At 36.9% G+C, this 11,996-nt stretch overlaps 1 long non-coding RNA gene across 1 annotated transcript in view; it reads left to right on the top strand.

Moving 5' to 3' along the window:
- Window positions 1-597: 597 nt before the first annotated feature.
- The window catches only part of LOC132342941 (uncharacterized), a 48,984-nt gene continuing 37,585 nt past the window's right edge, over window positions 598-11,996 (top strand). The window contains exons 1-2 of the long non-coding RNA XR_009491492.1: window positions 598-671; window positions 2,795-2,834. This is a non-coding gene — a long non-coding RNA (uncharacterized lncRNA). The remainder of the gene's footprint in view (window positions 672-2,794; window positions 2,835-11,996) is intronic.

The following is an 11,996-nucleotide window of genomic DNA, read 5'->3' as shown; positions in this document are numbered from 1 at the left end:
AATGTAATAGATCTACTTACAAAGTAAGGAATCATAAAACTTTAGATTTGAAATAGACAACTGGTTCAAAATTAAATGAAGTGTTCCTCAGAACTGTAGTTCCATAGGATGTTAATAGCTGTTACATGGTGTCACCAACATTTATATTTTCTTGACCATCTGCAATCCAAGTTCTTTACACAATAATCTCCTAAATTCTTCTCAGTAAATTACCTAATTTCAAGGTGCATTAGTCTAAACTTTCTGGAAAATGAACCCGAGGCAAACTTTCATGCTGTTGTTTTATCGGTGAATGTCATTCAAATAAAGAAAATGTAGGGAGGAAGGGAACTGAAGCAGAAAAGGAGGAATAGCAAATAAAAGCATTTGCAACTCCCAAGAAAACCCATATATTGGCTCACTCATGAAGAATATCTCCAAAGAGGCAGTTTAGAGTCACTGCTCAGTGAACAGTTCTATTTCCTGTCTCCCACTAGATAAAGTCCATCCTACATAGTGTTATGTCCTCCAGTCTTCTGAGTTGTGTTGACTACCTCCTCTTGACAGCATTTGAAGGAATACAGAGTCTCCATTGCTTTGGTTGCCTTGGCACCTGGAATTTCTATGATTCCATCAGTGATGTTTTCAATGGAGGCCATGGGAATCTCACCCCAGCACAGACTGAGACAATGGTATGTGTTACAAGATTGTGGTTTTATGACTGTGGGGACTGTAAAACTACTAAGTGAGGCTATCAACTGGGAAATAGATCAATGAGGAGAAGCTCTGAAGGCAGGTGATGCTGAGCTATTCTGTAGAAGGCATAAATCAGGTCCATACACAGGATACATGTTTTTGGAGAGGACAGGAAACTTCTGTAGTTAGTCAAAGGGACCCTATCATCTCATCCCCTTCTTCAGAAATAGGAAAGATCTGTGATGTGTTTGTCTACCTACATGTATTTGCAAAAGAGTTTTAAAAAAACATATCAGAACCCTTGGCTTCTTAAACATTTGATGATACAAAAACTAAGTTGAAATGGCTTTCAAGATTGAGTTATAAAATTTCTGTGAGGGAATTATGCTTCCCTCTTACTGCAGATATAATGATAAAAACTTACATAAGATTACTGGGAAATATGATAGGTGTTGCTGAAATTTGGATGTTTCAGAAACAAGTGAACTCATATCCCTCCTTAGAAAAAATAAGAGTTGGTGGCTGCAAACTAGTGGTTGGGATGGTTTGGAAAAAGGCCTGTACTAATGGCTGATAAAAGGGCTGGGTTTATCATGGTCTCTTAGAGAAGGTCAAGAAGTAATACTTAGAACTGGACATGGAACAACGTACTGTTTCAAAATTGGAAAAGGGTACGTCAAGGCTGTGTATTGTCACCCTGCTTATTTAACTTATGTGTAGAGTACATCATGGGAAATGCCGGGGGTGGGGGGGTGGTGGATGAATCCCAAGCTGGAATAAAGATTGCTGGGAGAAATATCAGTAATCTCAGATATGGCAATGATACCACCCTAATGGCAGAAACTGAAGAGGATCTAAAGAGCTTCTTGATGAAGGTGAAAGAGGAGAGTGAAAAAGCTGGCTTAAAACACAACATTCAAAACACAAAGATTATGGCATCTGGTCCCATCACTTCAAGGCAAATACATGGGGAAACAATGGCAGACTTTATTTTTTGGGGCTCCAAAATCACTGCAGATGCTACTGCAGCCTTGAAATTAAAAGATACTTTGAAGAAAAGCTATGGCAAAAAAAAAAAAAAAAAAGAAAAGAAAAGAAAAGCTATGGCAAACTGGAGTATTAAAAAGCAGAGACATTACTTTCTCAATAAAGGTCTATATAGTCAAAACTATGGTTTTTCCAGTAGTCATGTATGGATGTGAGAATTGGACCATAAAGAAAGCTGAGTGCTGAAGAATTGATGCTTTTGAACTGTGGAGTTGGAGAAGACTTTTGAGAGTCCCTTGGACAGTAAGGAGATCCAAACAGTCAATCCTAAAGGAAATCAGCCTTGAATATTCATTGGAAGGATTGGTGTTGAAGCTTCAATATTTTGGCCACTTGATACAAAAAGCCAACTTATTGGAAAAGATCCTGATGCTGGGAAAGATTGAAGGCAGGAAGATAAGGGGATAACAGAGGATGAGATTGTTGGATGGCATCATCTACTCAATGGATGTTTGAGTAAACTCTGGGAGAGAGTGAAGACAAGAAAGCCTGGTGTGTTGTAGTCCAAGAGGTCTCAAAGAGCCGAACACAACTTAGCAACTAAACAACAAAAATCAGAGGACAGAGAAGGGCCTAGTCAAGAGAATATATTTGGACGACCATAAGCTGAAGGAGGAGTCATAAATTTCCAGGTAAACCTTGCATCTCCTTTATATTGGAATTGCAGATGAGAGAACATTATCATTTCCATCTTCTCCCCTAAGTCTCTCCAACTCTGGAGTTATTAGGTGGGATAGGAGGAGAAGCTGGTCTAGCTGGAATATGGAAGAATTTCAACTCTGAAGTTTATTGAGAGTTTTAATTATAATACCTGTTTGGGTACATTAACTATAGAGTGGGATGATTTTAATACTAAACTGAGCAGGGAAGTTTTATTAACTAAGAACAGCTCTGTGGTCTGGGCAAATTTTGGTTTTGGACAGAAATAAAACAGCCTCATGTAGTAAATTTTCAGGGGCAGTCTTAAGTAAATAACCTAAGGTTGTTTTATATTATTTTCTGATTGTTCCCTATGACTCCTGTTCTCTCAATGTGCCAATAATGTAATAATCATTTTCTTGTCTCATTGCAGAAATGAGTTAAGGAACTTTCTTCATTGTTATCTTTTAATGGTAAGCTATCATTCCCACGATGGGCTACTTTTTCATGCTTCTTTTGATCTAGTATTTCCATTAAAGTGTCTTCTAAAATATCAATTTCATTTACATTGTAAATTATTATTTACTGTAGAGGAAGTTTAAAAATAGAGAAAGTCTAAAAAAATTATGTAAAAAATTAACCAGAAATGTACTACATAGGGAGAATCACTATTATCATCTTGTTTTAATCTTTCAGTAGATATGTTTGTATATGCAATATGAATATTTCATACTTACATTATATTTTTAAACTGATTCTAAACATCACTTGTTGTCATTTCCCCTATCATCAGTTTTAAAGGTTCTATTGTATTTCACTGTATGGACATCTCAGGTTACTTAATATTGCCATATTTGGGGGCATCTTATTTGCGTCTTTTAAAAAAATAACACAAATGAATATTCTTGGAGATAAAATTTACTTTGATTTCTGCACTAATTACTTTTCCAAAATTTATAATATAGATATTATATATGTATTTACCTGTATTTTATGATAATTTATTTTGTTTTATCCTTTGTTCATATCCTTGTGGCGTATTCTCTGAATGAACCATTAGTTCAGTATTTTTCTCTCATTCATTTTAAGGTAAAGAAAACTGTATATGATATGGGTAGAAATGTGCTAGACCCTATAAATAATTTACTTGAATATTTTGGAATCATCTTAGGAATTGAGCTTTATGTTATGCTCTTTTTCTTATAATCCAGCAAGAGTAGCTACAAGAAAGAAGCTGCAACCTGGAGTATTTCTAAAATAAAAGTTCGATCTAGTTTTTAAACTTTAGTATTATGGGCCAAAGTTTTAGAAATAACTTGGCCTTTCCTTTCCTCAAGATATGTGTTTATGGGCTCTTTCTTATTCTACTACTACTAACAGAAACTAAATCAATTCAATATTCTAGTATCTATTCAAAATTAACAATAAGAATCTCAAGTAATGATCTAATTTTTTGCTTATCTGATGTCAAGCTTTCAAATATTTAGAAATAACATTTCAAAATTTGTTTTTTAATTATTCCTTCTTGTCAATGCATATATTTTTCAAATATGCCATTTTAAATGAGGCTATATATTCTATAAAATAATGTACCTTAAATAAGCTTGATGAATACATTTTATAACATATAATGCTATAATTAATCGTATTAACTGCATCTTAATCTGGCTTTGTTTCTCATTTCTTCCCTTCCTAAAGATAGTTCTTTATTAATACATTATGCATTATATAGTTGTTCTTCAGTCTTAAGAATCATATAATTCTGAATTAAGATACTTGTCATAGATCTCAATTTCACATATAATGTCTGAATTCAGTTCACACAAATCATGATTGCAAATTGTTTCTTTATAGGGATGACTTTGATCTCTATACTCCATAAATAGACAATATATACAGATTGGACTTCTCTGGTGGCTAAGATGGTAAAGAATCCACCTGCAATGCAGGAGACCTGGGTTCAATCCATGAGTTGGGAAGATCCCCTGGAGGAGGGCAAGGCAACCCACTCCAGTATGCTTGCCTAGAGAATCCCCATGGACAAAGGAGCCTGGTGGGCTATATGTAGTCCATGGAGTCGCAAAGAGGATCGGACAAGACTGAGTGACTAAGCACATATACAGATTATGTGACGTGATTCATAGAATTTTGGCTTAAATTAATAAATTATATTTACAATACTGATTTACATTAATTTATACTATATTTATATTTAATCAATATTTTCCAAAAGGAACCTTTCTTGAAAGCAGAAAATAACAAATTTCAGCAACTTGTTTAGATGAAAGCAAATTAAATCAAATACATCAAATAAATGCTTGAGAATAAAACATTATTGTTAATATCATACATAAAGACACATTTCTTACTAAAGCTTTACAGACCTACAATTTAGCAATTTGATTTTAATAAGTATCACTGATATTTTCATTTGAATCATTCATATGATAGAAAAATAATATCTTTAAATATAAATCATGTTTTTATACTTCATCTGTTTTTGATGAAAGACAGAAAGGATGCTAACCCTAAGAAAAATTAATATTCAAGAATAAAGATTACATTTTAATATAGAAAGCAACAGAAATCTTTCAGCATTTCAGTGACAAAAAATTGTCTTTAATAAATATAAGACATAAACAAACCTTAAATGGCTTCTTTCAAGCAAATGCTAGATGACTTAAAAGGACATAATGAGCTAAATCTTTATAATGTAAAGGGTACAAATATTTTTAAACATGGTATTATCCAGAAGTTGAAAAAAAAATGTGATACCTTTACTTTAAATATAGGTTTCATTAAGTAGCAACATATAATGCTAAGTCACTTCGGTCGTGTCCGACTCTTAGCGACCCCATGGATTGCAGTCTAACAGGCTCCTCCGTCCATGGGATTTTCCAGGCAAGAGTACTGGAGTGGGATGCCATTGCCTTCTCCAGCAACATATAATGTAGTGTGAAAAAGTAAGAAAAAATATATAAACCTAAAATAATTAAAATAAGTCAATAGTATACTTATTTATTGAAATACATGTTATTTTAGATGATGCTTAACTTTGGTTTGTAGATAAACAGTAGATAGAGCTAATTAATTCACATCAGAAAATTTTTATACTGTCATTTCTAGGATACTAGAACTGCTTTCTTTGCATGATATACAGAATATCTATTTCATAAATGAATTACGCTTTTCAAATCCCAGGAAGTTCACATTTATGCTATAAGGCATCGAGATAAAATGGAGAATAACTGTGATTCAGAAGACTTGAACATTATTGCTGATTTTGTAACTAATTAGTTCAGTTCAGTCGCTCAGTTGTGTCCGACTCTTTGCAACCCCATGAATCACAGCATGCCAAGCCTCCCTGTCCATCACCAACTCCTGGAGTTCACTCAAACTCATGCCCATCGAGTCGGTGATGCCATCCAGCCATCTCATCCTCTGTCGTCCCCTTCTCCTCCTGCCCCCAATCCCTCCCAGCATCAGGGTCTTTTCCAATGAGTCAACACTTCGCATGAGGTAGCCAAAGTACTGGAGTTTCAGCTTCAACATTAGTCCTTCCAATGAACACCCAAGACTGATCTCCTTCAGAATGGACTGGCTGAATCTCCTTGTAGTCCATGGGCCTCTCAAGAGTCTTCTCCAATACCACAGTTCAAAAGCATCAATTCTTCGGCACTCAGCTTTCTTCACAGTCCAACTCTCACATCCATACATGACCACAGGAAAAACCATAGCCTTGACTAGACAGACCTTTGTTGGCAAAGTAATGTCTGCTTTTGAATATGCTGTCTAGGTTGGTCATAACGTTCCCTCCAAGGAGTAAGCATCTTTTAATCTCATGGCTGCAATCACCACCTGCAGTGATTTTAGAGCCCCCAAAAATAAAGTCTGCCACTGTTTCCACTGTTTTCCCATCTATTTCCCATGAAGTGATGGGACCAGATGCAATGATTCCTGGACTATATATGATGTTATAAGGCAAGTACTGTTGACAATCTAAGAATGAGCATTTTGTCATAAGAAGGCCTTGACTGTCAGTTAGCATGTCAACTATGCTGTAAAAATTAATTTCAGGAGATCTGGAGTTAGTCTTAGCTTTCTTAGTGAAATAAGAGATACACATGTATGACAGTGTCCTCTGGTCAAGGTATGAAACGCTGATTAATAGTGTTGCTTTGTGATGATGGATCTGAGGGGGTAGTGGGAGCTTGTAGTAGCTTGTCAGCTTTGTTTACTGATTACAGTGAAACTGATGATTTGAAATTGGGCTCAGTGAGATAGCTGGAGGTATATGCTGTTGAAGCTGCTGATTTGATAGGAACATGCAGGAATATGCCTACGGACCAGCACTTGCTAGTAGAATGTCAGGCTTCCTGGTTTTGAGGCATTTTGTGCATTTCTTCTCTCTATTGTCTGATGATGGTTTACATTTGCTGTAATTGCTCTCTGTATATGAAGCATACATCTAGCATATATTACAGGACTTTCTTCACACCAAATTGATTGGGATAGAGTAGGATAGTCAAATAGGTAGTTCAGAAATCCCACTAGGGGATTGCAGATAAAGAGTAAACTTTAGGGGGCTTTGGGAGACCACAGTAAGTTAATGATCACTCAAGAAAGTAATGGAAAACTCCTGAAAGGATGTGTGAGCTTGCTTGACTCAGAAAGCAAATCAAGTCACTTAGTATCAAAGCCAGACTGACAACAAAGCTAAGCTAACTTGCTTAGTAATAAAGCCATTCAATGGAGACAAGAGTTATGCCTCAAGATAATAAAACACTAGTGGAAAAATAAAGCCTACAACCTTCCCAGTGATGTCAGCAAGTTAATATCCCTAAGATATGCTCTCTGCACACACAAAAAAACAATAATGTATAGAGAGGTTGAGGCAGGAGATAGATGTGCTCCAGGCTAGGCATTTACAACTAGCCTCCTGTTCATATTTCTAAGGAGGCAGATGGGCTTTAGGCTAGATATTTACCACCAGCCTCCTGTGTGCACTTTGAGATGGAAATAACAAAAGGAACAGAGTAATCTGGACTTTCCTCCTGTGGACACTGTAAGATAACAGTTATGGCAGGGAGAGAGAGGGGCTAAACCCTGTTTGAGTAAAAGATCAAAAGTTCACATATTTTTCCCATCCTTGGCGCAAGATAGAAACTGCATATGTGCAGAAAGGCTCCTTGGGGGTCAAAAAGAATGCAGCACCACCCTAGAATAAGTGATTGCAAGGCCCCCCATAGCCTCTGGGCTGGAATCCATCTTGAAAAAGAGTCGTGTAGGCGTGTTGCGGAAGACTCCAAGGCAGATCAAGTGTGGAAAAAGAAACCAGATAATCAGCTAAAGCTACACAAAGATCTGGAAGACCTTCCCTATACAAATGAATTTAACCACCTCTTTATTGCACTCCTCCTCATTACTGAGGACACTCACACCTTTTCTATCTGGGTGTGTATCTCTGTCTTGTTTCTGTCTTAACTAAACAGTTTCTCTGTGTGGTCTCCCACTTGTTGGACTGTGTCTCTAATAATAAACTCTGTGATCGCCTGGAGAAGGGAACTGGAATATTCTGGCCTGGAGAATTCCATGGACTGTACAGTCCATGGGGTCACAAAGAGTCAGTCATGACTGAATGACTTTCATTTTCACTTTTCACCTATTTTTACAGTTTTTGCCTTCTTTAAAAATACATTTTTCAACGTAGGCAAGGGCCAAGGGAATTTTGCTTCTAGCCTCTAGCCCTTGGTGGACTAACAGCTAAGACTCCTAGTCTTCATCCAGGCTACTGAGGTTCAATTCTTGGGTGGGGAACTAAGATCTTGTTTCAAGTCACTGCTCACAGATGCCTCTCTGAGATCAAGGGGAAATTTCAAAGTGAAAGACCCTCACTGACTGAGACCTGAGACAATTTTTCCATTGTGCCATGACAGTCCTGGGTGCACCATATATGGTCAAAAACTTCCTTGCCCAATATGTAAGAGGAGTTAATGATGGTAGAAAGAGGGAAAAGGTGGTCTTCTCCACTTCTTTTTCCTTTGATTATTAAAATATAACCTACTAAGTACTCACGGCAGCCCAAAGCTCACTTGCCTGCTTGTCTCACAAGCATCCTATCCTAACAAGTCATTTCTTACCTATCACTTTGTCTCTTGTTGAATTCTTTACGTACTGAGACATAAAAAACCACAGCCCTTTGGAGCCGAAATGCCACCTGGCGGTTTCAAAATTCCTACCCATTTGGACCCTTTTATTGTTGCTTTGTTAGATGTGTAGATCCACCTAATCTTGAAATCCTAACTTTTACCAGATGAACTTTATTAGAGTGTATCCTCTGAAGAACAGAACTACATCTCTCATAAAATGAAAAGGAATAGAAAAACAAAACTAAGCAAAAGACTTGCTCCACTACTGTGCAACCCATAACTTTTTACAGGTGTCAGAATTAATCATCGTTGGCATGCCAAGACATTTATATTAATAGTGGAAACCAGAAGCTACAGATTCCTGATTGCAGAACTATGCTAATTTGGAACTTTAGATCATATAACCTTATAACTGGAAGAGCCAGTTGTACTGATGACTCCTACTAAAATAACTCTGATAGTGAATACATTCAGGATATGTTTAAAACCTCAGTCTAAAAGTCTGTACCTTTGAATTGCCACTACAAAAAAAGAGATTTCACAAAACTTTATCTAAAAGCTCTAATAACTGTTTGGTCTGTTAATGAGTTTGATAGGGAATATATTTAGTGCTGTAAAATTGGTTAAAATCTGCTGAATTTACCTTTATTCTATTTGTGATTTATATTTAATTTAAATAAGTCTATGTCGTCCATTGAGTCAGTGATGCCATCCAGCCATCTCATCCTCTGTCGTCCCCTTCTCCTCCTGCCCCCAGTCCCTCCCAACATCAGAGTCTTTTCCAATGAGTCAACTCTTTGCATGAGGTGGCCAAAGTACTGGAGTTTCAGCTTTAGCATCATTCCTTCCAAAGAAATCCCAGGGCTGATCTCCTTCAGAATGGACTGGTTGGATCTCCTTGCAGTTCAAGGGACTCTCAAGAATCTTCTCCAACACCACAGTTCACAGGCATCAATTCCTTGGTGCTCAGCTTTCTTCACAGTCCAACTCTCACATCCATACATGACCACAGGAAAAATCATAGCCTTGACTAGACAAAGCTTTGTTAGCAAAGTAATGTCTCTGCTTTTGAATATGCTATCTAGGTTGGTAATAACTTTTCTTCCAAGGAGTAAGCATCTTTTAATTTCATGGCTGCAGTCACCATCTGTAGTGATTTTGGAGCCGAGAAAAATAAAGTCTGACACTGTTTCCACTGTTTCCCCATCTATTTCCCATGAAGTGGTGGGACCGGATGCCATGATCTTTGTTTTCTGAATGTTGAGCTTTAAGCCAACTTTTTCACTCTCCACTTTCACTTTCATCAAGAGGCTTTTGAGTTCCTCTTCACTTTCTGCCATAAGGGTGGTGTCATCTGCATATCTGAGGTTATTGATATTTCTCCCAGCAATCTTGATTCCAGTTTGTGTTTCTTCCAGTCCAGCGTTTCTCATGATGTACTCTGCATATAAGTTAAATAAACAGGGTGACAATATACAGCCTTGACGAACTCCTTTTCCTATTTGGAACCAGTCTGTTGTTCCATGTCCAGTTCTAACTCTTGCTTCCTGACCTGCATACAAATTGCTCAAGAGGCAGATCAGATGGTCTGGTATTCCCATCTCTTTCAGAATTTTCCACAGTTTATTGTGATCCACACAGTCAAAGGCTTTGGCATAGTCAATAAAGCAGAAATAGATGTTTTTCTGGAACTCTCTTGCTTTGTCCATGATCCAGAGGATGTTGGCAATTTGATCTCTGGTTCCTCTGCCTTTTCTAAAACCAGCTTGAACATCAGGAAGTTCATGGTTCACATATTGCTGAAGCCTGGCTTGGATAATTTTGAGCATTACTTTACTAGCGTGTGAGATGAGTGCAATTGTGTGGTAGTTTGAGCATTCTTTGGCATTGCCTTTCTTTGAGATTGGAATGAAAACTGACCTTTTCCAGTCCTGTGGCCACTGCTGAGTTTTCCAAATTTGCTGGCATATTTAGTGCAGCACTTTCACAGCATCATCTTTTAGGATTTGGAATAGCTCAACTGGAATTCCATCACCTCCAGTAGTTTTATTCGTAGTGATGCTTTCTAAGGCCCACTTGACTTCACATTCCAGGATGTCTGGCTCTAGGTCAGTGATCACACCATCGTGATTATCTGGCTCATGAAGATCTTTTTTGTACAGTTCTTCTGTGTATTCTTGCAATCTCTTCTTAATATCTTCTGCTTCTGTTAGGCCCATACCATTTCTGTCCTTTATCGAGCTCATCTTTGCATGAAATGTTCCTTTGGTATCTCTGATTTTCTTGAAGAGATCCGTAGTCTTTCCCATTCTGTTGTTTTCCTCTATTTCTTTGCATTGATGAGATGGCTGGATGGCATCATGAACTTGATGGACGTGAGTCTGGGTGAACTCCAGGAGTTGGTGATGGACAGGGAGGCCTGGAGTGCTGCAATTCATGGGGTTGCAAAAAGTCGGACACGACTGAGCGACTGATCTGATCTGATCTGATCTGATGTCAACTTGTATGCATCATCATCCATATAAATAAACCTTAAAATTGTTTTCATAGTCTCAAAATACACTAAATTTAAATTGATCAAAATATGTATATGCTGCTGCTAAATCGCTTCAGTTGTGTCCAACTCTGTGTGACCCCATAGACAGCAGCCCACCAAGCTCCCCCATCCCTGGGACCCTCCAGGCAAGAACACTGGAGTGGGTTGCCATTTCCTTCTCCAGTGCATGAAAGGGAAAAGTGAAAGTGAAGTCGCTCAGTCGTGTCCGACTCTTAGTGACCCCATGGACTGCAGCCCACCAGGCTCCTCTGTCCTTGCCTGGGATTTTCCAGGCAAGAGTACTGGAATGGGTTGCCATTGCCTTCTCCAAAATATGTATATGAGTATCTAAAAATAATTTGGGGAGTAAATTAATATAAATTTATTCAGAAAAAGGAGAAATGTTTAAATTATTGCTAACATACTTAAGTAGATTAAAATAAGAGAAATAAGGTAAGTATTGAGCAATTAGTTAAAAACATGCTAGATAGATAGATATTTCTATCTATAAATGATTAATTTCCTTTAAAATCATTTTCTCTGTACTAGTTAAAACTTTTATAGTTTGATTAAAAATATCAAAGCAATCAAATTCCTTTTAAAATTATATTATTTAAAATTCATTCATCAAATTTAGAGATGCATATTAATTGTAAAGGGCTCTTATTGAGGTTTTCAAAGGGAATGAGAATTAGAAAACTGTTTAGCCTTATTTCATGTCATTCTTAAAAACTATAAATTACCTTTTAGAAATTTTCATATTTTCCTACATTTCTCAGGCTATTCTTATTTTCAGATTTTTAGTAAAACAAAACTTTTAAAGGCAAATATCTTTATAATTTTGTTAACTATTCTTAAAAACTTACTACAAAGCATATAAATTATGGCTTCCTAATTGATATTTTGACTGTTGCATACTCAAAGCATATGAAGCACTTTTTAAAGAAATA

The sequence above is a fragment of the Bos taurus genome, chromosome 2 (genome assembly GCF_002263795.3).
Source record: "Bos taurus isolate L1 Dominette 01449 registration number 42190680 breed Hereford chromosome 2, ARS-UCD2.0, whole genome shotgun sequence".
Classification (NCBI taxonomy): Eukaryota; Metazoa; Chordata; class Mammalia; order Artiodactyla; family Bovidae; genus Bos; species Bos taurus.
Note: the sequence above shows the minus strand (reverse complement) of the source record. Positions and strands in the feature narration are given on the sequence as shown.